At 45.0% G+C, this 22,280-nt stretch overlaps 1 long non-coding RNA gene across 7 annotated transcripts; it reads left to right on the forward strand.

Moving 5' to 3' along the window:
* The first annotated feature begins 454 nt into the window (after positions 1-454).
* On the forward strand, positions 455-22,022 carry LOC144116295 (uncharacterized). 7 transcript variants are annotated; one of them, XR_013311820.1, is made up of 5 exons: positions 455-735; positions 7,588-7,729; positions 10,402-10,558; positions 11,841-11,998; positions 21,830-22,022. It is a non-coding gene; the product is annotated as an uncharacterized LOC144116295 (long non-coding RNA). The 7 variants fall into 7 exon arrangements; XR_013311819.1 differs by having other exon boundaries at positions 10,402-10,486; XR_013311823.1 differs by lacking the exon at positions 21,830-22,022 and adding an exon at positions 21,157-21,333.
* Positions 22,023-22,280: the final 258 nt, after the last annotated feature.

Genomic DNA, 22,280 nt, shown 5'->3' on the forward strand with positions numbered 1-22,280 from the left:
TTTTGAAGTTGAGTAAAGCATACTTGTTCTGCAGATCATATCTTTGTAGCATAAGGCGAAATGTGGTTTACGAGAAACTTGGAGCTGTGCTAAAAAATATGAAGTGAAAGCTCGTTAATCCGGTCGGAAAAAGACCAGAAAGAAAAGAGAAAAGCTAAGCAAAAAATTCGTAAAGTTGTTCTGCAAGGAGCTGAAACATTGTCGCGTGCTTTTGACATGAAAACTGCACGGCAATGATGCACGGAAGCGCGGAGCGCCTTAGTCTACAATTTTGTAACAGTTCGCAGTATATATTTACCATGACGCTAATAGCCACGCTAATAGCCACGCGCCAGCGCCTAGCGTGCTTCGCAACGCCGCTCAAATCCAGCGCGCTGCTGCCAGGTCACGTGGCAGGACGCAGCACACCATCGTCCCCTCCTCTCCCTCGGTGCATTCCGGAGTGATATCCGGCTAGGCCTTACGCCGCGCCGTGCCGTGCTCCGTGCTGCTGCTGTTCGTGTGCTGTTTGTGTCTAATTTCAAAATCGTTCCTTCAAACTTCCGTTTGGATTTCCTGCTTATCATAGCTTGCCCCGCGTGTCAGCAATGCAGCCGTTCACGTACTTTGTTAAAAGTGACCACGCCGAGAAGCATGGAGCCGTTTCATAATGACAACACGTTCGGCTTCAACCATAGCAACTGCGAAGCAAGAGAAGAAAGCGGTAACTGGAATGCGTCGAGTCTTCGTTTCCAGGTGAGACCCATAGTGTAGCGCAAGAGTGCGTGCAATTTGCGACCGCGAAAATAAACTAGCGAGCGCAAAGGCGAGAAGAAGCGGAAGGGACGAGGCTCTGTCAGCTCTGTCCTGTTCGTTTCCCTTCGGCATTGCGCGTGAGTCACTGTTTGTTTCCGCGGCAGCAAAGTGCATTCCACAACGAATCATCAAACTGCTGGTCCGTCAGTGTTCACAGTGTATGCGTTGCGACGCGAGCGCCGAGGTGTATGCATAGATGCGTTTGCTGAATGGCAGGCACGCGTAGGAGTCCTAAATTTTAATTTGGCAATTGTATACCGCCCAGCAAGGCGCGTGACTATGTTTTGGGCTTTCGTTAAGGTGGTTGCCCGACTTCCTGTTCATTATTCGACGTGGGACGTGATCGTGCACTGCCTGCACGCGTTTTTTTGACGCCAGTATCGGCCCGTTGCGGACTGCCGATAGCGTGCACCGCTCGGTCTGTTTAGCGTTCTGTTATTCGCTACGCGTATGTGCGTCTTTAGAGTGATCTGATGTGGCGTCTTAAGGTTAGAACACACCTCTACGAGCCGATTACACCAGCTGTCAAGCTCAGAGTGGGACGGGTGTGACGCGTCAAGGCATGCAAGCGACTGAGTGAATTGAAGCGACGCGTCACTGCGAGACCACAACAGGTAGCTGCCTGCTCGATCACTTTTGTAACATTGGTAACGTTGCCTGCAGCTGTAAAGTTCTTTTAGTTGCTGGCGGCCGTGAATAAAAATCATTGCTAAATGATGACGAAGAAGTAGCCCCAGAAAAAGAGCGCGTTGTAGCCCTTTCAAATTAAGTGGTTTTGAATAACCTAAGTAGTACAGAGCTTATCATAAAAACTAGTGTGAGCAAGTGGCGTTATGTATTTGAAGTTGGGCTGTTTAAACATTTTCTTGTGGTTGTGTGAAATGCCAGCAATACAAATAATTATCAGAAAGTGCCATGCATTGTGGGTGCAAAGTACACAGCTGGAAATTATGAGGTTATGCAGGTGAAGTGCCTTCTCTTAAGTAGTGAAGAGGTCTGAAAAGAGCTTCATCGGAGAAGATGTCTCCACTGTCCAGATTTGGGGCTGTTCTTGTCTGTGCCCGTTCAGCGTACATTGCAGAGCACAAGTATGTGTCGAGTTTTCTCAGATCTGTTTTTTTTCACCTCTGCATTGAGATCAGTGTGTTGCAATGTCTGCTTTGGACCAGAATGTTGATGGCATGTATTGGCATTCTCCTATTCCAAATAAAGTGTGTCTCTTCTCAATAGCTCATCATCAGATAGTGCCAGTTTCATGCTCAGAAAGAAGCAGTGCTTAAATGCAGGGGGTCTCGGCTGGCCTCGGAACGCTTACAAAACTAGCGAGGAATCTGAGACTCCCTGTACTAGAATGTAGGGAGCGCATGAATCCGAAGCAAGCAACCAATTTTCTTTTTCTTGTTAGTGGTGGTTGGAACATTTCTCCTGCCATTTCTAAAATTTCGTGGTGATTTTTAGCAAGAATCATTAACACGTTTTCTTATAGCCAAGACGCAAAAAATGCAACGTTGACAGCACAACACACAGGGTGGAAGAAAAAGGGAAACCCGCACCCTCATACCACGATTGAGTCCAGAGCTGGCCGCTCAGCTCCAAGGCTACACAGCAACAATGAGCACACTGGCATAGCCTCAGCTCAGCCGCTTTCTCTCTCTCCCTCTCTAGTTCCCTCCCCACCTGTTCTCTAGTCACTAGAGACCCCCCTTCAATGTAGCCAGGCTTTAAAAAAATGCCAATATGAAGTAATGGGCTACAGGGCAGCATTCTATGGTGATATTACAGCATGAGAACAATGCTTTTATTCTTTTTTTTTCTCTAGTATCCATCTCACATGGCACTACTCATAAATAATCATAGTAGAAGGATAACCATGTCAAGCTTCTGCAGTAATGCCGGTGTCAAATGGCACTCCTAAGAGACTGGTCCAGCAAATACGTCTTATTTCACTTGATGAAAAGAATATGAATGGTGTTATATAGTGCAGCTATGAATGCACCTCAAAGATGAGAAACATTAATTGGACTTGACAGCTTCTCTTCTGTGGCCTCTCACTGTATAACGAAAGTAAAAACAGCGCTAATGTTTACACAAACCTCTCAGAAAAACAGACAGGACAGCGCCCGTCCTGTCCTTTCTGTGTTTGTGTAAGAATTAGTGCTGTTTTTACTTTTCTTACACAATGTTACACCAACTAGTCCAGCAAGAGGTACTGTTAAATGAACTTTTCACTGTAGTTGCAATATTTTTACTGCCTCTAGATATGAGTGGAAAATAAGCACCGTCTACTGCAAAGTACTTCAAGGTCTGTTGAATTCTAGCCTGTGCACAAAAAGCTAAAATTGCTAAATGAAAAAAGATGAATGTTCACCTTAAATTGTTACCTCTGTGATTATCTTTGTCAGTTTTTTTTGCCATTTCACTTGCTTGGTAATGACACTGTGCAAGTTCAGTGAATATACTTGCTCTAATACACTTACAGGAAATTAGGAGCTTGTAGTGACCTGTTTGACTCAGCCTTTCGGTATGCTACCTGATATCATAGTTCAACAAAGCTTGAAAGAAACTGCATATACTATGGACACCAGATGTTTGCTTGCGCCTTTTTTCAAATGCCTTAGACATTAATGTGCAGGCGCGTACAGAAGTAAACGGAGCGCGCCGCACAAGAAAGAACTGCTTTTCAGCGCCGCCTAGCAAAACCACACGTAAGCTCAAAATCGCGACACGCATATGCAGGCGCCCTACCAGCGCAACCCTCTCATTGCTCCGCTCGCCTCGCATTCGGCTGTAGTCAGGGTCACGCTGATGATGATTATGGTCGGATGGTGGCGCCCTTAGTAGCGAGCGGGCATTTCTGAGCGCACAGACCGCTGCCTTGATGCCAGAAATCCCGCGGGGGCGACGCTATCATTATGTCGTTTCATCTGTGACAGCTGTAGGCGCATTTTCATCGCAAAAAGCGCATCCTTCGAAATTTAGTTGCCTCTGGGATTCATTTCCATCTCGCTATAGACCAAATAAACTCAAAAACACTCGATCCACCACCGCAGTTTCGGGTTCTTTTAATACAGTCACCGTTCATTTTCGGCTTGCTCCTACGAGGAACCGACGGAGCAACAAAGCATGCGCCCTGTGTGTCTTTACTGCACCACAGTGCTCCTGCATTGGAGCCTCGCCTAGGAGGTCAGCTTAAAATGAGATGAAACCGCCGCTCTTGGCGCTTTTCGCACTGCTGCCGCGGCATTCGTGTGGGTGAGACATCGGGTGCTTGTAGTCATCCTAAGATCCGAAGGTGCATGCAAAGTGATTACCATGAGCACTGCTTCGCACATGATAGCGCGATACGCAGCACACTGTCTCAGTGGTGATAAGAGCAGGATCCAGTATAGGGGCAGTTTGTTTCGGGGGAGACAGGCAGGGTGCATGTACTAGTGCTGCGTCAGCGCCTGGTAGGGACAAGGCGAATCATCAGTGATAGCTGTAGAAAATTAACACAAAACTGCGGCAGTATGTCGAGTGTTTCGAGCGCGTTTGCTTGCGAGTGAGACGCAGCAGAATCCCAGCGGCAGCAAAGTTCGAAACACGCGGGTTGTTTGCGGCGCAAACGCGCCTCCAGCTGTCTCAAACGAAGCGGCTTAATGGTAGAGCCGTCCCCGCGCAATTTGCCTTATCAAGACAGCGGTCTTTATTTTCCGAAATGTTCGCTAGCTACACAGAGCACGACCATCCGATCATGATCATCATCAGCACGACACAGACGCCGGACGAATGCGAGGCAAGCGGAGCATTGAGAGGGTCGCGCCGGAAGCGGGCCTGCACATGCGGTTTGGCTAGGCGGCGCTGACACGCAGTTCTTGTGCGGCGCGCTCCATTTACTTCTGTCCGCAGCTGTACACGGACCGCCCCGTGATATTTGCTCTCTGACTGGTAAATAGTTTATAATTGTCTTTCTCCTTTTTTGTTTCAGTATTATCAGCCGAACGATGGCTGCGACGTGTAGTTGGTTTTCAGGTCATGTCAAAAGCAAGAAAACTGGTAATATAACTGGTGCTATGGCATTTGTTGTCATTCCAGCTTTTGAAACAGGCTGGTTTACGTGTTGTAGTGAGTTAAAACTGCATACAAACATGTATATTCGAGCCTTTTCTATGCCTCAGCAGACCTGAAGGCCAACTAGGCATCACAGCCATCATTCGGCTGATCAAGCCTAAACATCAGAGAAGGAAATGTAATTAAAAATTATTTAATGGTAGGCAAATACCACTTGAGGATTCATGTAGTCTAATGTCTAATGCAGCGTTTAAAAAATATGTGACCAAAGTTACGTTTTTATAGTCCTTGAAACTTATTTTTAGGTGTTGTCTATTGCACTGTTCTCAATTTGCAGAGGTAGCAGTGTTCAGTACTGCTTACCTTCTTTTTGTTGTTCTCTCTTCATTCATTGGTTGGGCCCTGTTTTCCTGTGTTATTTTGTGTTCTGTAATCGCATAGTGCATCCCTTCTTTTTTGTTTGTGCACCACTTCTGTTCTCTGTTTTTTTTGGCAGGCCTCATGACAGATGGCAGCTTTCCTTTCATTTTGGCATTCTCCTCTGACGGTGCTCATGGTAATAGACAAAATATAGTTTACTGAAAGGCTGAATTCTAAATTGTACAGCATCATTAAGGTGCCCTCTTAATTTTAGCACATGCCATTAATGGTGATGCCTACTGTTGCCAAGAATCTTACATTGACACAAATTTGTTTCACAAGTGCAGGGCATGCTTTGCTCTCATGTAGAGTTTGTGCATATACAGTGCACAATTTGTACTTGGTCTCTTAGTTGGTGACTGACACAGTGACCTCATTGGCTGACTTTTATATTATTATGATGGTTAGAATTTGGTTTTCTCACTGCTGATGAGCTTTACAGGAGCTTATGATGCCTTCAACAGTCATGTCTTTTTTATTGCTTTAGTTTGGATACTGAGGCTCAAATGAGCGAGCATCTGAGGCCAAAATACCAATATAACTTCGTGCCGTTTGTCAGCTTTCTTTATGATGTGCATAATTGTTCAAGTAGGAAATAATTTCAGGTCTTAGTGGTCCTTCATTTACTTTTGCTTTTCAGCCTTTATGCCAGATGTCAGATTTTGGAGGATAGTTTGTCACATCCTTCATCATTGAAGTAGGTAGCACATTGTACCAGCCGTGAAAATTGGTCATGATAACTAAGCACCCCACCCTCCCTTTATGAGCACACCAAAGCTGAGATCTGATGGCAACTTTGATTAGTATTAACACCTGAAGTTGTCTTGTTACAAGCATAATGTTACGGACCACTTTAAAACTTCCTTATGGTATTGGGTTCAAATCATGTTTTTGCTTGCTGTCAAACTCGCTCAACGGCACTTTGATTGTGAAAATTAGTATAACACTTGAAAAATGCAGCCAGGTCCTTCATTGAATGTGAGTGGTGCACACTGGAATCCTGCTCCTGCAGCAAATCATGTGGGTAATATTGGAGGTTGTGGTAAAAAGTAATGAAGGATAGATATGAAAATGGTGATACACAGTTATTACCATTTTGTGGCCCTTGACCAATTTCTGTCTTTTAAAGGCACTGTACTAAAAAGAAACTGAAGTGCACTGGAGCCGCTGGAAACCTTTTGCGTGAAGAAGAGGCGTACTGACTGTGCTCATGACAATTTGATGATTGTGCAAAATTTCAAAATGACCATTTTACAACTTCTTTGTGAACATGTACTTGTAGTGTCACAAGGTGTAATCACAGAACTTGTCTCTAAATTTTTTTTGCAGTTCAGTTTTGTTTCTATTTATATTTTGTATTTATTAGCATGAACACCACAGGCCATGCACTCCTGTATTACTTTGTATAAGGGAACAGTGGCGAGTCAAGTGTCTGCGTGTGGGTCCCTCGTTGAACACTATTTAAGGCACTAAGTTGTTTGCCTTGGACTACATCAATAGCTCATGCGGATCTAGCTGAAAACATAAGTAATGTTTCCTTCAATTTTGACTACAAGAACTTTGCTAACTAGGCAGCATGTTGAGGACACAGATTTACTGCAGGTCAACCGGCATTAGTGCCTTGCTTGACAAGGGCATGGGCAAGAACTGCAATTAGAAAATTGCTCTTCCACTCACTGCAAAGCCGCCGCGGTGGCTGCGTGGTTACGGCACTCGGCTGCTGGCACCAAAGACGCGAATTCAATCCCGGCCGCGGCAGCCAGATTTCGATGAAGGCGAAATTCTTGAGGCCCGTGTACTGTGTAGTGTCAGAGCACTCTAAAGAACCCCAGGTGGTCGAAACTTCTGGAGCCCTTTATTACGGTGTCTCTCACAGCCTGAGTTGCTTTGGGACGTTGAACCCAAATAAACCAAACCGTAAACCAAACCAGTCACTGCGTGTTGATTTAAACACTGGCAGTGCTCCTACTATATTTAATTTCAATATTTGCTACCACACATACTAATCTGCGATTTTCAAGGATGAAGTCAACTTTTTTCAATGATTGTGCAGTTAAAGTTTCATGTTCTAAAATTAGAAGCAAGCAGTTGCCTTTTGTACTTCACACTGTTATCAGAACTCACCACTATTGCATGACACCATCAACGTCAAGGTGCAAGTCTTGTGTTGGTAATACACGAAATGATTTCTTACTTTCTTGCTTCAACAGGCGTTAAAGCATACTGCTGTTGTTGCTGTGAAGCGTACAAATACAATTATTATCATATTCCTGGCTGAAAATATGGCTAAGAATTTTTATATGCGTGTTCTTTTTCCTTTAGGTGTATCTGAATTCAAGGTAGAGGTGAAGGGAATCCCAAAGGATGCAGTATTTCACAAAAAAACTGCCATTCCCATCTGGTCAACAGAAGCAGTTGTACTATGCAGTTTCAGTGGCAAGTGCTCAGGAGGTGACAGCGGAAGGCAAGGAAAAGGTTCTCCACAAGGCTAAGCATAGAGGGCTGGGATAGTCGGTTCTGGGAAGAATTATGAGACATCATTCCAGCGCAACAAAAAATATGTCCGGTGTCCGTGGTGTTTATCCTCTTTGTTCGTGTATTTTTGTGCGCTGGAGTGTGAAAAATGGATGCACTGAGAGGTAATTGCTAGCTGTAGCTGGATTTATCTCAGGAGCATATACTCACTCAATCAGTGTATGTGAGAATTACGACTCAGGTTTGTTAGTGGTTTATAATAGGAAAGTGCCAAACATACAAGACGTGATCAAATAATTGTAGATGTCTTTATGTGAAAGTTTATTTGCGGGGGGTTAAGTGATGGGTTCAGTTAGCTCGTGTGAGGATAAAAGCAGCTTAAAAGCCTAGGCTCTATGTGCAGTGTGGCAGTACATAATCAGTGAAATTGCTCATAATGAACAACTTTTAGTGAACATGTACTTCTCATGCCATGAAAACAGAAGGCGGACGGTACTTAGCAGTCATTTGCCCTGAAGCTTGGATTTTAGGCACTGAGGCTAAGTGATGCTGAGTCAGCTTAGGCATTCGTGGGTGCCGCCACATTTGCCATCGTTCATGAATCCTCTGGTTGCCTCTACTTAACAACGAAAATTTGTATTTTATAACTTGTAGCCATCACAGAAAGCATTTTGCATGAAAATAAGCTTGAATTGAATGCTAGCTGGCCTATTGTCTGACTGTCAGATGCCATGATGGAAGTGACTGTTAGAGTCCATCATGTAATCCATAATGAGCCCCTGTTTGCCCTTGCCTTCTCTGCTCTCTTGTCTAGCTGTTATGCATACAGTTTTAAAAGTCACGTTCTAACTTCGGCTACTTCAGTTTACATGTAAAAAGATTTTGGCTACTTTTTACTCAAGCATAGGTGTGCTTGAGCACTCTTTCGCTAGCTTTGCTGCATGCTTTGTAAAAATAGTTTGTAGCATTGAATATGACAAAGCATATCTTAGCCACTTTTTTCACACTTAGCAGGGACGGCCCAGGGGGGCCTGTAGAAATGACTCGAAGCGGTTGCAATACTTTGTTGCACACATGTTGGGAGGAATCATGCGACTTGTGAGTTACGTATATGTGTCGCAGTAAACATTGCTACTTTGGAATAGGCGCCGGTCTGCCATACAATGTCAGCGAAGCTTAACGAACCCCACTTGGTCTAAACTAATTTGGAGCCCTGCACTACAGTGTCCTGAAGCCATTATTGTTTTCTGCCTTGCTGTGAGAAGCGGCTCTTGCAAGTGATCTGCCTGCTTAGAACCAGTCAACTTGTTAAGCTTATTCAGTTAACTCATAATCAACTTGGACATTTTTTTATAACTGGATCCCTAACGCCTGCATGCACCAAAAGAAGTGCATCTAACTGGAAGACAGGGCGTGCTAGGCATTATAGTGGGCAATGCACAGTACGCCGAATCTAGTGTGGGTTTTGTATGTGTGCAAGTGTCTGCAGGTACTCTGCAGTCAACTGCACGAGAGGCTCAGGATGTGTATAGCAAGCTACACCTAAACAAAACTCATGTGCGCTCAGGCAGCTGTGGTTTTAATACATTCAGCAGGAAAAATAATCTGGCAGCTTTTTTTTGCACATCTGTTGAGGTTTTACCAGTGCCAGAGTTCATCGCATCTTGTTTAAGGTTTCCTTTCGATTCATTAACATTCCACCCTTGTCATTTTGTATGTGGCATTCAGCTGAAAATAAATTTCAGCAGTCGGCTTTTTATGCTTTGCTGCCACTTCTTAGGAAGAAATGAAAAGGAATGGTCGTCTAAATAGATGAAGCCAGCCATGCAGTGCTTTACAGTTCAGCACCTTGTGCGCATAAAAAGTCTCAATACATGGATGTTCTCACCCTGAAATATACTCGCATCAGATATTTTTTAGTCGAACTACATCTTATATCCTTTTTGTGCCCATCTTTATGGGCATCTTGTAATCATTTCTGTAATTCCTTAATTTCTCTTATTTTTTGTTTTTTGCAGCAGTAGAATTTTCGTATCTATTTATTTCTCTAGGCTACCAAGCATTAGTATCTCTGAGCCAGGAAATGAATCAAATTACCGGAGATGCTAGAGTGCTGTTGATTTTCTCAGAAAGCCTGACTGTGTTAGAAGGACTGTCACGCTCAATATTAGTTGCAATGCCAAAATATGATAGGAATTCAGATTATTACTGTGTTGTAAATATATGCAGTCAGCTATGAATACAAAAGAAAAACACAATGCAATAATTCACATTTTCATTCACACAGCATGATGATGTACTGTGAACTGTGTACTGTGTACTGTGAACTGTGTACAACTTTCGTCGTTGTACTGTGTGAATGAAAGTGTGAAATACTTGCTCATCCAGACACTGATTTCAAGCAAATTAATGGAAGTGGGGTGCTTATATGTGAGTAGCATTGATTTACTATAAAGCAGAAGACAGTTGATTTACTGCAGAGGCATTGCAAGTCGTATTGAATGCGTACTGTATGTGTATTGAACGTACTGTATGTGTTCTGAATGTGTATTGAATGTGCACTGAGCTAAATTTAATAGCAGTATTTGCTGGTTGTCTTTGCACTGTGATTATTGTAGTGTATTTCACACAAATTCGTGATTTTTTTCTGTTGTTCTTCAGGCATTGTGGCTACACAGCTGGAGTCAAGCTGCTATCAGGGAAATTCAACCTATTCGACTTTGTCAGAAAAGATGCACGCTATGATGTAAGGGGCCTCCATCTTGACTATGCTGCCAATTTTGTCTATCAATGAAGCTAAGGATGCTTTTGTGCAAATGTGAGCATTTTTTTCTTTGTTTACGATACGTGCTTGCTCTTCGTCTTCGGCAAGAACAGATATGATGTGGTTATGTGCATGCTCCAGTCTACAATCATGGGAAAAATTATGACGCTGCGAGTGTGTGCCACACTATGCCTAACTGCGTGCAGGTGCCATCTGATGAAATGCTCGTGCCATCAAGGCCGGCGCAGCGAGATTGATGGATGTTAGTGCACTTGACTCGATATCAGGCGTGCTTGCGTTTTAGACCATTTGGCATGCATTCGCTGGGATCTCTTAATTTTTCTCACGATAGTATGTCCATACTCACAGCATCTCAATCAAGACATTCTACGGTATACCAACCACACCAAATCGAATGGTACATCGACCACACCAGGAAACACCAAACGAAACTACATCAGAGCCAGTATCAGACAACCGGGTCACAGCACAGAAAACCAGACCAGAACACACTAAAGCACACCACACTACGCCACATCAGGACCCGTGTCTGAAAATCCGGGTCTGGTCGGAACACCAGACACGGTGACACCAGAACCCGTGTCTAAAAAAGCCAGTTTTGTGTAAACACCAGAAACGGGCTGGTGTTTTTTTTTCGACTGGGTATATGGCATTTCTTTCAATTGTGCTATGAACTACTGGAAACGTATTGATTCCTTTTAATATAATTTTGATGCATAGTGTTTTGCTCAGCTGTAGTTTAATTTGAGCCCTCTACATATGGTGAGTCCACTTCAGATTAAGTTGGGACTTCGGAATTGCCTCATGTTGCATTTGGATTTGTAGCTTCATTTTGTACAAGTGTATTTGAAAGAGGATTTGCTGTATATAATATCTAGCCTACTACAAGAAATTAGCGCAAGCATTCGCCTTGCTGTTCATAGTGGCAGCTGACGGTTATGTTCTTACATCACTCGTTTAGCTCCAGACTACAATTTGGCCATGGTTCAAGATGGCCTTAAAGTAATAGGTTCACTTTTTCCCCCTTATCTTATTGTTTGGGAAGCGTATGCCATTGAGTCTTGCATAAAAGGAAGTTAATATGATGATGCAACGATGGGCGTTTAGAAGACAACAGATAATTCTGTTATCATTAAGCTGAGTCACACCACTGTGATCATAGGTCTCTTTGAGTCCTCTGTATTATCCTGTTCTACATCCTTCTGATTTTTTGTTGACTTGCACATGGTTCCTCAAAGAGGGAGTTTTATGAATGGTTGAATTTATGGTTTTCATGGCATAATTCACTTTGTATAATCTGTATATTCTATTTCAGATCAAAAAGCTTGCACTCATTGGGAGTGAGCCAGCTGATGAGGCTACAAAACTTATTATGAAGATTAGTGAAGGCTCCTGTGGCCCTTATGTACACATTGAAGGGGCGGGGCGAAAAAGAAGCATTTAAGAACCTACGGCTGTACAGCGAAATTTTTGGTAAGTACTTGTGAATCGTCTGAAGGTTATAGACACTTTGTGAACACACCACCTAATTGCAGGAAAAAGCTACTTTCAATCTACCTGGTGTGTTTTTCGGCACTTCCATTATCAATTACTGAGTAGCCATCCAAAGTTAAAGGACTATAGGTACCAAATTTTTGCTTGTGCGTTTTCTTCTTTCAAACCATGCGTTAGACATTCTATACATGTAAGACCAATAAATACTTTATTATTAATTTCATAGTGGTGGTTCAAAAGTGCAAACACACACGGACCAAGAAACGAGACACACAAACTAGCACTGATTTTACAACTGATTTTTTTATTAGGAAGAAGCACGTCATATATATACACACGGAAAAACAGCGCACATGTGCTATGTCAGCAAGACTCCTAGTTCTAGTAAAAGGTAAAAACCGCTTTAAAAGCATGTGTGTACCTGCAGAACCGCTACCCACTATGTAGCATATTGATTTCACGAACCGATAATTTAAGAGATGGCGTACTTACGCACCCATTACTTTTTCTGACAATATGAAACGCCTCAGCTACTTCTCTAGTGCGCTGGTCAGAATGAGCGATCAAGACATCAGTATCTTAAAAAAAATGGCGTACATTTGCACGTGAAACAATGCTTAGCTACGTTAGTTTCTTTCATAAAGAATTAGCGTGCTCCATGAGCCGCACGTTAATGCAGTGGCCAATCTCGCCTATATAGGTAAGGCCACAGGACAGGGATTTGATAAACTATGCCAGTCTTACAGGGAACATAACTATTCTCATGATTTATAGAAGTTCTAGAAGTGTGTGATGAGAGACTAGTTGGTAAGTTGGTAAGTTGGTAAGGCTAGTTGGTATGAATTTCATGATTTATGTTGCAAGCATTTCTTCTGCGCTCTTCATGCTTTGAACTGCCACCCCCTCTCTCTAGCTTGTTAGGTGCAGCGAACAGAACCTTTACCCCAAGCTTGCTTCCCACTCTTTCTAATCCGGTGCGATAGCGTGTGGACATATGGCATAACCCACTACCTTTCTTCTCCCTTCTTCCGAACCCTTTTCCAGCCCCGGGGTACTTGCAGACATTTTCAGCTCATGGAGGACTTTGTCTGCACTCGAAACAAGAACTGAGTCCCGGAAACCAGCTTCCCTACATCTGTCTATTTGGGCTAAAAGACTGGGAATCAATTTGTGATAAGATTTCTTTACTGCCATGCCTAAGCATCCCGTAACTATGCCACTTTTTACAACCTTTGAATGAAAGCGCCTGTAATTCACAAGGGGCTTTTCACTTCTAGGGGAATACTGAAAACAGACATGGTTGGGTTCGAAAGAGAATTTTAAATCAAGGAATTGCAAGACTTTTTCTTGAGGGTCTTCATGTGTGAACTGCAGCCCCGACCCATTACGTGCAAAAACATCAAGAACATTTAACACAAATTCGGGATCCACTGACCTAGCCAGCACCAGGTAATCGTCCACATAACAGAAAATGCATATGCAATAACCGGCTAGATCAGTCTCAGCTTTCATATCAACCCGGCTTAGATAAATGTTACTTAGAATGGGAGCTACCTTGGCACCTATGCACACACCCGATTTTTGCATATAAGGTCGACCATTCCACTCAACAAGCGTGTTACTCAGGTAGTAAGATAACAGTTCCAGAAAGGAACCTATAGTGATTCAACACTCATTTTGGAGCACGCATTCATTGTTGTCCTCCAAAATACATTGCTGAACATACTGGATTAGTTCAAAGTGTGGAACAGAATAAAACAAATCAACCACATCTATGCTTAAACCATCACATAGTGCCAGGCTCTCATTTCGGTGTAAATCAGCTACTGCCTCAGAATTAGGTACGAGAAACGGATCCTTTACGCGAAGTGACGACAAATGTTTGCAAAGATAGGTAGGCACAACCAACTGCCAAGAATTATGCTCAGACACGATTGCGCGGAAAGGAACGTTAGGCTTGTGCGTCTTAACACTAAAGAAAATTTCTAGCACCGGTGTTCAGAGAAGGCGATGCCTTTACTTCGGAAGTTTTAAGTATGAAGGTATAGCAAAGAAAGTGAAGGAAGCTGAACAATCGGTGCTAGAAATTTTCTATAGTACTAAGATGTACAAGCCTAAAGTTCCTTTCCGGGCAAGCGTATCTGAGCACAATTCTTGGGAGTTGTTTGTTTCTACCTATCTTCGCAAACATTTGTCGTCACTTCGTGTAAGGGATCCGTTTCTCGTCTCTTTTTTTTTTATTCGAGAAGTGTGCCATGAGGCATAAGTTGAAAAAGGAAAGGGGAGAAAGGGATGCACAGGATTGAAAGTTAAAAGGAGTGAAGAACCGTTGCGCTGAGGTAGTCGCAGAGGTTGTTAATGAAACGGTTGTCCATTGTCCACTTCACGTAGTCACTTTCGCGGTTCCACCGCAGGCCCACCTCCCTGAGGAGCCGTTTTCTGATAGCAGCCGTCGCTGGGCACGTCCACAACAAGTGCCGCACATCACATATGTCCGGTGCAGCACTACAGTGAAGGCACCCGTCAGGTAGTGGCAGATCTTTGACACGCCACCGATGACGGACAGATGGTGTCAGAGCCGCCCCTGCCTGAATCCGGCGCACGGATACCTCCTCCTTCAGAGTAAGATTACGGGGGAGAGGGTGCGAACACGGAGGAATTAGAGCGCGTGTTCGCTGGCGCAGAACTTCGGAATCGGAAACATGGGACAGGAACGGATCTGGGGGAAGAGGGGAAGGTGGCGGATCGTCTAATGTTTGAAGATGAGTCATAGCATCCGGTTGAATGTTATGTGGATCCTGGGCATGGCCGCGAATCCAGTGTATGCGCACAGGACATGGATACTTTTCGCAGAGCACATGAATAGATTGTGAAATCTGGAACGTTCGTCGAACAGCCTTAAGCTGTTTAAGGGCGGCGCGGGAGTCGGTGTAAATATGAACTGAAATGAATGTTGGAACAAGCGGAAGGGAAGCAATGGCATTATAAATTGCTTGAAGTTCCAATGCCAGGAGAGTGCACGTATCCGCAGTATACGTCGCGCGAGAGTTGAGATGCGGATGAGATGGACTATACACAGCAGTAACTCCCCTCTCTGCAGAATGTGATGCATTCGTGTATAATATGCACCCTTCAGGCAGATACGCTGCTGATACCGACGGGGAAACAGTGGGGGGATTGTCAGTGAGCTGGCAATAGGACCACGGTGGAAGTGTCTTTAAACGATGAAGTTTGAGAGACTGTTTTCGAGCTCTATTTGCCACCCGTTGGTCGATGATTTCACTGAGTGTATTAAGTTGGGCGAACTCCTATAGCACAGGTATGGTTGTTAAACGAGGCAGATATGTTATGACGCGCATAGCCTCACGATTGATAGCTTCAAGGGAGTCCCACTGTCTGCGGGTGAGACGTTGAAATTGTGCCCGATATACTATCCGTGGCTAAAGGATAGAGCGCACAAGCTGGCGGGCCGTATGAGCACGTGCGCCACCAGAGCGCATAGCTGTGCGACGAATGTGACCTAGAGTAGCGTGAGCCGATTTACGGGTGGCTGTAAGTCACGGGGTGCCAGTCCCAGATCTATGGAGGAGAAAACCAAGAATACGAACAGTTTCTACCTGAGGAATCAGAGAAGTATGTACCGTAAAATTTAAAGGGGGAGCATTCCGTAAGGCGGCTTTATTTCCAATTCGAATGAAACATGATTTAGTAGGAGAGAGTGTTAGACCCAGAGGTGGCAGGCGATATGTCAATACATCCAGCGCGTGTTGAAGGACCGACTGATGAATAGACGCATCTGGATGACAGCACCACAAGGTGATATCATCGGCATATGCAAGCACGCGGATAGAAGGGATGGTCTCTAGGGCTCGAACAAGAGGAATTAAAGCCGCATTAAATAATGTGGGGGCGAGAACGGAGCCCTGCGGCACTCCTCTATTGGAAGTAAAATTACCAAAGGGCTTTCCGTGGACACGCACGCTGAAGGTTAGATTTGCTAAAAAGGCGTGAATGGAGAGGAGGAACCGGTGAGGGAGACCAAGAGTTTGAAGGGAGGCAAGAATGGCAGAGTGAAGGATGTTATCATATGCCTTTGTTATGTCTGTAGCGATTACGGTTCGTACAAGGTGACTGCGGAGAGTGGTCAAGCACGTCAGCAGCCAAAGTAGCAAGGCCGTCCTCGGTTCCAATTTGTGGGCGGAAACCAATTTGGGAATCTGGGTAACAATCATGGGATTCCAGCCACCACGACAAGCGTGCGGCTAGAATGTTTTCATAAAGCGTAAGGCGTAAGGAAAATTGGACGGAGGGCCGAGAGAGATACTGGAGGCTGACCTAAATTGGGTATTGGAACCACAATGGAATGCTTCCAGTCTCCAGGCATGACGCCAGAAAGCCACACTTCGTTAAAAGTATCAAGTAGGGTTTGCAAAGCCCTCCCTTCCAAGTTACGGAATAAGAAGTTAGGTATGCCGTCGTGGCCGGGTGTAGTAGTAGTTTTTAAACGTTCAATGGAGGCCAGCAGTTCTGCCATGGTGAGGTCAGAAGTAATCCCATCGGGGGGCTCTGTTACCGATAAGTCAGGTGGAGAAGTAGCGGTGCAGTCATGGTTAGGAAAAAATTGACGGGTCGCTTGTTGTGCAAATGTGTCCTCATCCACATTTAGCGCGAGGCGAATGCTCTCTGTAATCTGCAACCTGAGAAGGGCGCTCCATGGCGTGAAACACTCTCCAAAGATGTCGATTGCCCTGCGTAGAGGACAGGCGGGCACACCATGCAGCCCAGCGTTGCCTGCCTAGCCGCTTTGCATAGCGCCGCGCCCGTGCGGTAGCGTGGTGAAGAGTAGGAAGAGCCGAATGGTCATCGGGGTGACGAGTAGCGTGAAGAGCCGCCTGTCGACGAAGAGCCACAGATTCAAGAGATGTATGTCCGGGTTTGGGTCTTCTTCATTTACAGTAGCGGTAATAGTGTGAGTAGCGAGAACAGCAGAGAGAGTAGACAATGCTGAAGAGGGGTTGAATGTAGATAAATGATCGTCTGCGCGTACAGAGTCCCATGATGTTATTCGTACAGTGCGGCGTATTTTTCGTAGACGCGTAGGCATGAGGGAGATAAAAATAGGGCTGTGATCGCTACCCCAAGTATCAGAATCAACAACCCAACGAGGGTTACCGGGGCCTAACCACCAAGTCAAATCAGGTGAATACGGGCCACCTCGTGGGCGGGTAGAAGTATTCGGGTGGTTTAAAAGTTGAAAGGAATGATCCGAAAAGGTCTCTTGGATGTGTGCACCCCTTGGGGAATCCGATGGGTAACCCCACGCAGTGTGTGCGCCGTTGAAGTCACCACAAACTAGAATAGGGATACGCGAGTTGGTACAACATAGAAAACGAGCCAATCCTAGATTGGGAGATGCGGAGCCAGGACGACTATAAAAAGAAACTAGAGTAAGGGGTGTGCGTGCAGGTTTTACGAGAAGGGCGACAACCTCTTAACGTGTGTTGCACCACAGTGAAAGGTCGAGCGGTGTGTGCGGAACTGAACTGTGAACATAAATTGCAGATTTACCTGGGCTGAGGGAGGAGGCGGTGCAACGGCGATCAGCGATAGAGGGTGAATGGTATGCGCAGAAACCTGAAAGGCGTGGGAGTGCATTATGCTCTTGCAGTAGGAACGCCCATGCCCTCAGCTTTCCGTCGCGAGGGCGTATGTTCACTTCAGAGGCCTTATTAGCGAATCCTCGACAGTTCCACTGCACGACCACCGATGATGATGCGCTATCCATGACGAGGCCGAAGAGCTTCCACGATGAGGGATGTCACCTGCTTCATCAGCGCTAATATCTTATCCACTGTGGGGGTAGTCACGGCTAACAGGTGGTCGGCACCTGATTGTGGGCCATTGCTTGCCCTATGCGATTCCTCTGATGATTGCTCCCGAGTTATTAGAATTCTTCAAGAGGATTGAGAACGACGCTGTTCCCGGCGCTGGGTGAGTTCGTCTAGTCGGCGGCGAGCCTCCGCGATTGCATTGTCTAAAGCTGTGTCTTCATCTGTGGTATCCACAAGTGATGGATGCACTGGACGCTTTGGCGTACCATTTGATCCGGGAAGATGAGCCGCTTGTGCATATGTATGCTGGTGAGGAGACGTCTGGTGAGCAGCGGGCTCAGATAAAGGAAGTTCAGGAAAGTCGTTGTCACGTGCGAGAGCTGCAAAGCGATTACTTGTAGGAACATCCATTTTTGCAGGCGACTTGTGAAACTTCTTCGCTTGCTTCTTCTTTGGACAAGCGGGGGAGCGAATGTCATGGTCCGGCGATTTGCACAGGGCACAATGTTGGATCATTCATGTCGGCCTCAGCTGCTGGATTAGGGCAGGTATTTTGCATATGTCCTTCTTTGTGGCAGTGATAACAAAAAATACGACGAGGTCGGAAGGGCTGTGGTTTGACGATCGCACCGTAGTAGGTAAGGTACTTCGGGAGAGTCAACGGGCCTTGCAGGATGAGCAGGTATGATACCCGGCCACCCATAGGCCGTGCTTGTAGTACAACTTGAGTTGAGAAGCGAATATTTGTGCGCACCTTCTCGGGAGGGCTCGAGCTGTCGACATGATAAACCATGCAGCGGAGTGTGTAAGGACCAGATGAAAAATATATTTGCACCGGGACATGCTTGCTGTCATCCAGGGGGATCCGCGTAACTGCGCAAAGTTTCTGGGCGTCCATCAAGGATGACAAGTTTACCGTGATTGTGTTCGATGGGCGAGTAGTTCGAAGAGCCAAGAGCATGGTCAATTGTGGCTTGAAGATTCCGGGCAGGGATGGCAGTCATATCAAAGCGCAATGTAGGCTTGATGGTAACGCGGAACGAGTTCGCAGCAGGCGGAAAAGAGCCTTGACTCACGGGAGGCATCTGTGGAGGAGGCTCAGACACTGGTGACGGCCCTTGGTGGGAATACTGACCTGGCGCGACGGGCACAGTTTCTTGAGGGAGTGCCACGGGCAAGGATGCGGTAGAGCGGTCCATGTCACAGGCCAAAGTCGTAGCATCGGAAGACGGCGCAGGCTGGAGGCCCAGAGGCGCTGACGATTGCGTGGACGTGGAGGCTGCGTCAGGCGGCAACACAGCGGGCATCCGCGTAGCTGTCGTCGACAACACATAATCCATGCAGACGCGTAGCGCGGCCTCGCTCGGCAGCGCCGAGCTAAGCCTAGCTTGCCCCTGAGGGTTCCGGTTGGGTTTTCTCACTTGAGAATGCGTCCACCGTGCCGGGAATTTCTCCGCAGGGGCGTCGTCAGCATTCGGTCTCACGGAGGGCACTGTCCGAACCACGCCACACGCGAGAAGACAGCGAAAAGCGAAAACACAGACCTAGAAGCAGACACGTAGCCACCCACTAGGTCTTCGTGTTCTCGTACCTAATTCTGAGGCAGTAGCGGATTTCCTCCGAAATGAAAGCCGGGCACTATGTGATGGTTTTGGCGTAGATGTGGTTGATATGTTTTATTCTCTTCCACACTTTTAACTAATCCAGTATGTACAGCATTGTTTTACGGATGAGAGCGATGAATGCGTGTTCCAAAATGAGTGTGGAGTCACAACTGTTATCTTACTACAACTCTTATCTTACTACCTGAGTAACACGTTTGTTGAGTGGGATGGTCGTCTTTATATGCAAAAATCGGGTGTGTGCATAGGTGCCAAGGTAGCTCCCATTCTCAGTAACATTTATGTAAGCAGGGTTGATATAAAAGTTGAGACTGATCTAGCCGGTTATTGCATATGCATTTTCTGTTATGTGGACGATAACTTGGTGCTGGCTATGTCCGTGAATCCCGAATATGTGTCAAATGTTCATAGCTTTGCACGTAATTGGTCGGGGCTGATGTTCACACATGAAGACCCTCAAGAAAAAGTCTTGCAATTCCTTGATTTAAAATTCTCTTTCGAACTCAACCATGTCTGTTTTCAGTATTCCCCTAGAAGTGAAAAGCCCCTTCTGAATTACAGGCCCTTTCATTCAAAGGTTGTAAAAAGTGGCATAGTTACGGGATGCTTAGGCATGGCAGTAAAGAAATCTTATCATAAAATGATGCCCAGTCTCTTAGCCCAAATAAGCAGATGTAGGGACGCTGGTTTCTGGGACTCAGTTCTCGTTTCGAGTGCAGACAAAGTCCTCCATGAGCTGAAATTGTCTGCAAGTACCTCGGGGCTGGAAAAGGGTTCGGAAGAAAGGAGAAGAAAGGTAGTGGGTTATGCCATATATCCACTCGCTATCGCACCGGATTAAAACCAGTGGGAAGCAAGCATGGGGTAAAAGTTCTGTTCCCTGCGCCTAACAGGCTAGAGAATGGGGGCGGCAGTTCAAAGAAAGCATGAAGGGCGCAGAAGAAATGCTTGCAACACAATTCATGAAAATAGATATGTTCCCTGTAAGACTGGCGTAGCGTAACAAATCCCTCAGTCCTGTGGCCTTACCTATATAGGTCAAATTGGCCGCTGCGTTAACGTGCGGCTCATGGAGCATGCTAATTCTTTAGGAAAGAAACTAACCTAGCTAAGCATTGTTTCACGTGCAAATGTATGCCATTTTTTTGACGATACTGATATATTGTTCGCTCATTCTGACCAGCGCACTATGAAAAGCAGCTGAGGCATTTCATATTACCGGAAAAAGTAATGGGTGCGTGAGTATGCCATGTTACATTATCGCTTCGAGAAATCAATATGCTACTTAGTGGGTAGTGGTTCTGCAGATATTCACGTGCTTTTAAAGCAGTTTTTTCTTTCTTTGTACTAGCACTAGGAGTCATGTTGACACTGCGCATGTGCGCTGTTTTTTCGCGTGTGTATATATGACGTGGTTCTTCCTAATAAAAAATCTGTAGTAAGTTCAGCGCTGGTTTGTGTCTCGTCTCTCTTACATGGTCCGTGTGTGCGCGCTTTTGAACCACCACTATGCATCAACACCAACTAGCGCAATGTGCAATTTTTCTGCAATTTAATTTCTTCTTGACGCTGTTTTGGTTTCCTCAGTCGAATGATGACTGTGACATGTAGTTGGTGTTTAATTCAGATTAGGCGTAAAAAATCAGTTATATTATTGCTGACAGGTCATTTTTTGTCATTCCAGGTCTTGGAAGAGGCTGGAATAAATGTCGTAGTCAATTAAAGCTACATATCAGCGATTGTATTAGTTTTTCTAGTTGCATCATGTGACCAAAACATCAACTTGACGACAGTCGGCGTTCGGACGATGAAACAAAAACAGCATGAGAGAAGAAATTCGATTATAAATTATTTATCGGGGTTGTAGGCAAGTACTACCTGGTAATCCATGTATTCTATTATCTAACGAATCATTTGACAGAAGAAAACACGCAATAAATTTTGGTGTCTATATTCCTTTAATGGCTCATGCACCTTTTGGTTATTCTTATTATGAGTTAGTTAGTTATATTGATTTTAATGGCGCAAAAGCAACTTAGGCTATGATGCGCCAAACACATGGTTAGAGCTTTTGTTAAAGGTTACGCTTTTTATATCTAAAGTTTGTATAAAACATTGGCTTCTCTGAGAAATTTAAAAATATTCTTATTATGAATATTTATGTTTATTATGGTTACGTGTATTAACAACAAACGAAATTTGCTGATATTTCAAGCATTGCACATTGTAGCATTGCATACAGCTATGAAGCATTTCCTGAAAGATGTGACTAATACTTTGGAAAGTGATTTTTATCCACCATACTGAATATCAATTTGATGTATGTTTATTTGTTCACTTTTACATCTGCTATGCAGAGGAGAATCCCAACAGCCACCATGGAAGGCAACAACAGAGTGGCTGCATTCATGCTGGGGGCGAGAGACTGGGATGGCGGTCGGAAAGTTCAGATGAAGGGGTCGGACCCTTCACCCCAGTAATTGGGGCTTTGTATGCAAGAATGGCCAAAATGTCTTGCAAAAACAAACAATTAAATAACAAGCATTTTTACTTGCATTGTAAATTCAGTAGTAACATGTATACAAAAAATACTGATGAAGTGAAGAAAGCCTCTCTGGGTTGGCAAGGTGGGCCTTAAGTCAAATTGGGTCGGTGGGCCCAAAGGTATACAGCTATTGGTTCTATATGGGTTACCTTTGTTAACTTCCCGCAAGTTATCACCTAAGAAGCCCACTGGGACCAGAACGGCTAGACCACAGGGTCCCAGTACGGGCTAGCCCACGGGTGCCCAGTACGGGCCAGCCCACG

Source organism: Amblyomma americanum, chromosome 1 (assembly GCF_052857255.1).
Source record: "Amblyomma americanum isolate KBUSLIRL-KWMA chromosome 1, ASM5285725v1, whole genome shotgun sequence".
NCBI classification, from domain to species: Eukaryota; Metazoa; Arthropoda; class Arachnida; order Ixodida; family Ixodidae; genus Amblyomma; species Amblyomma americanum.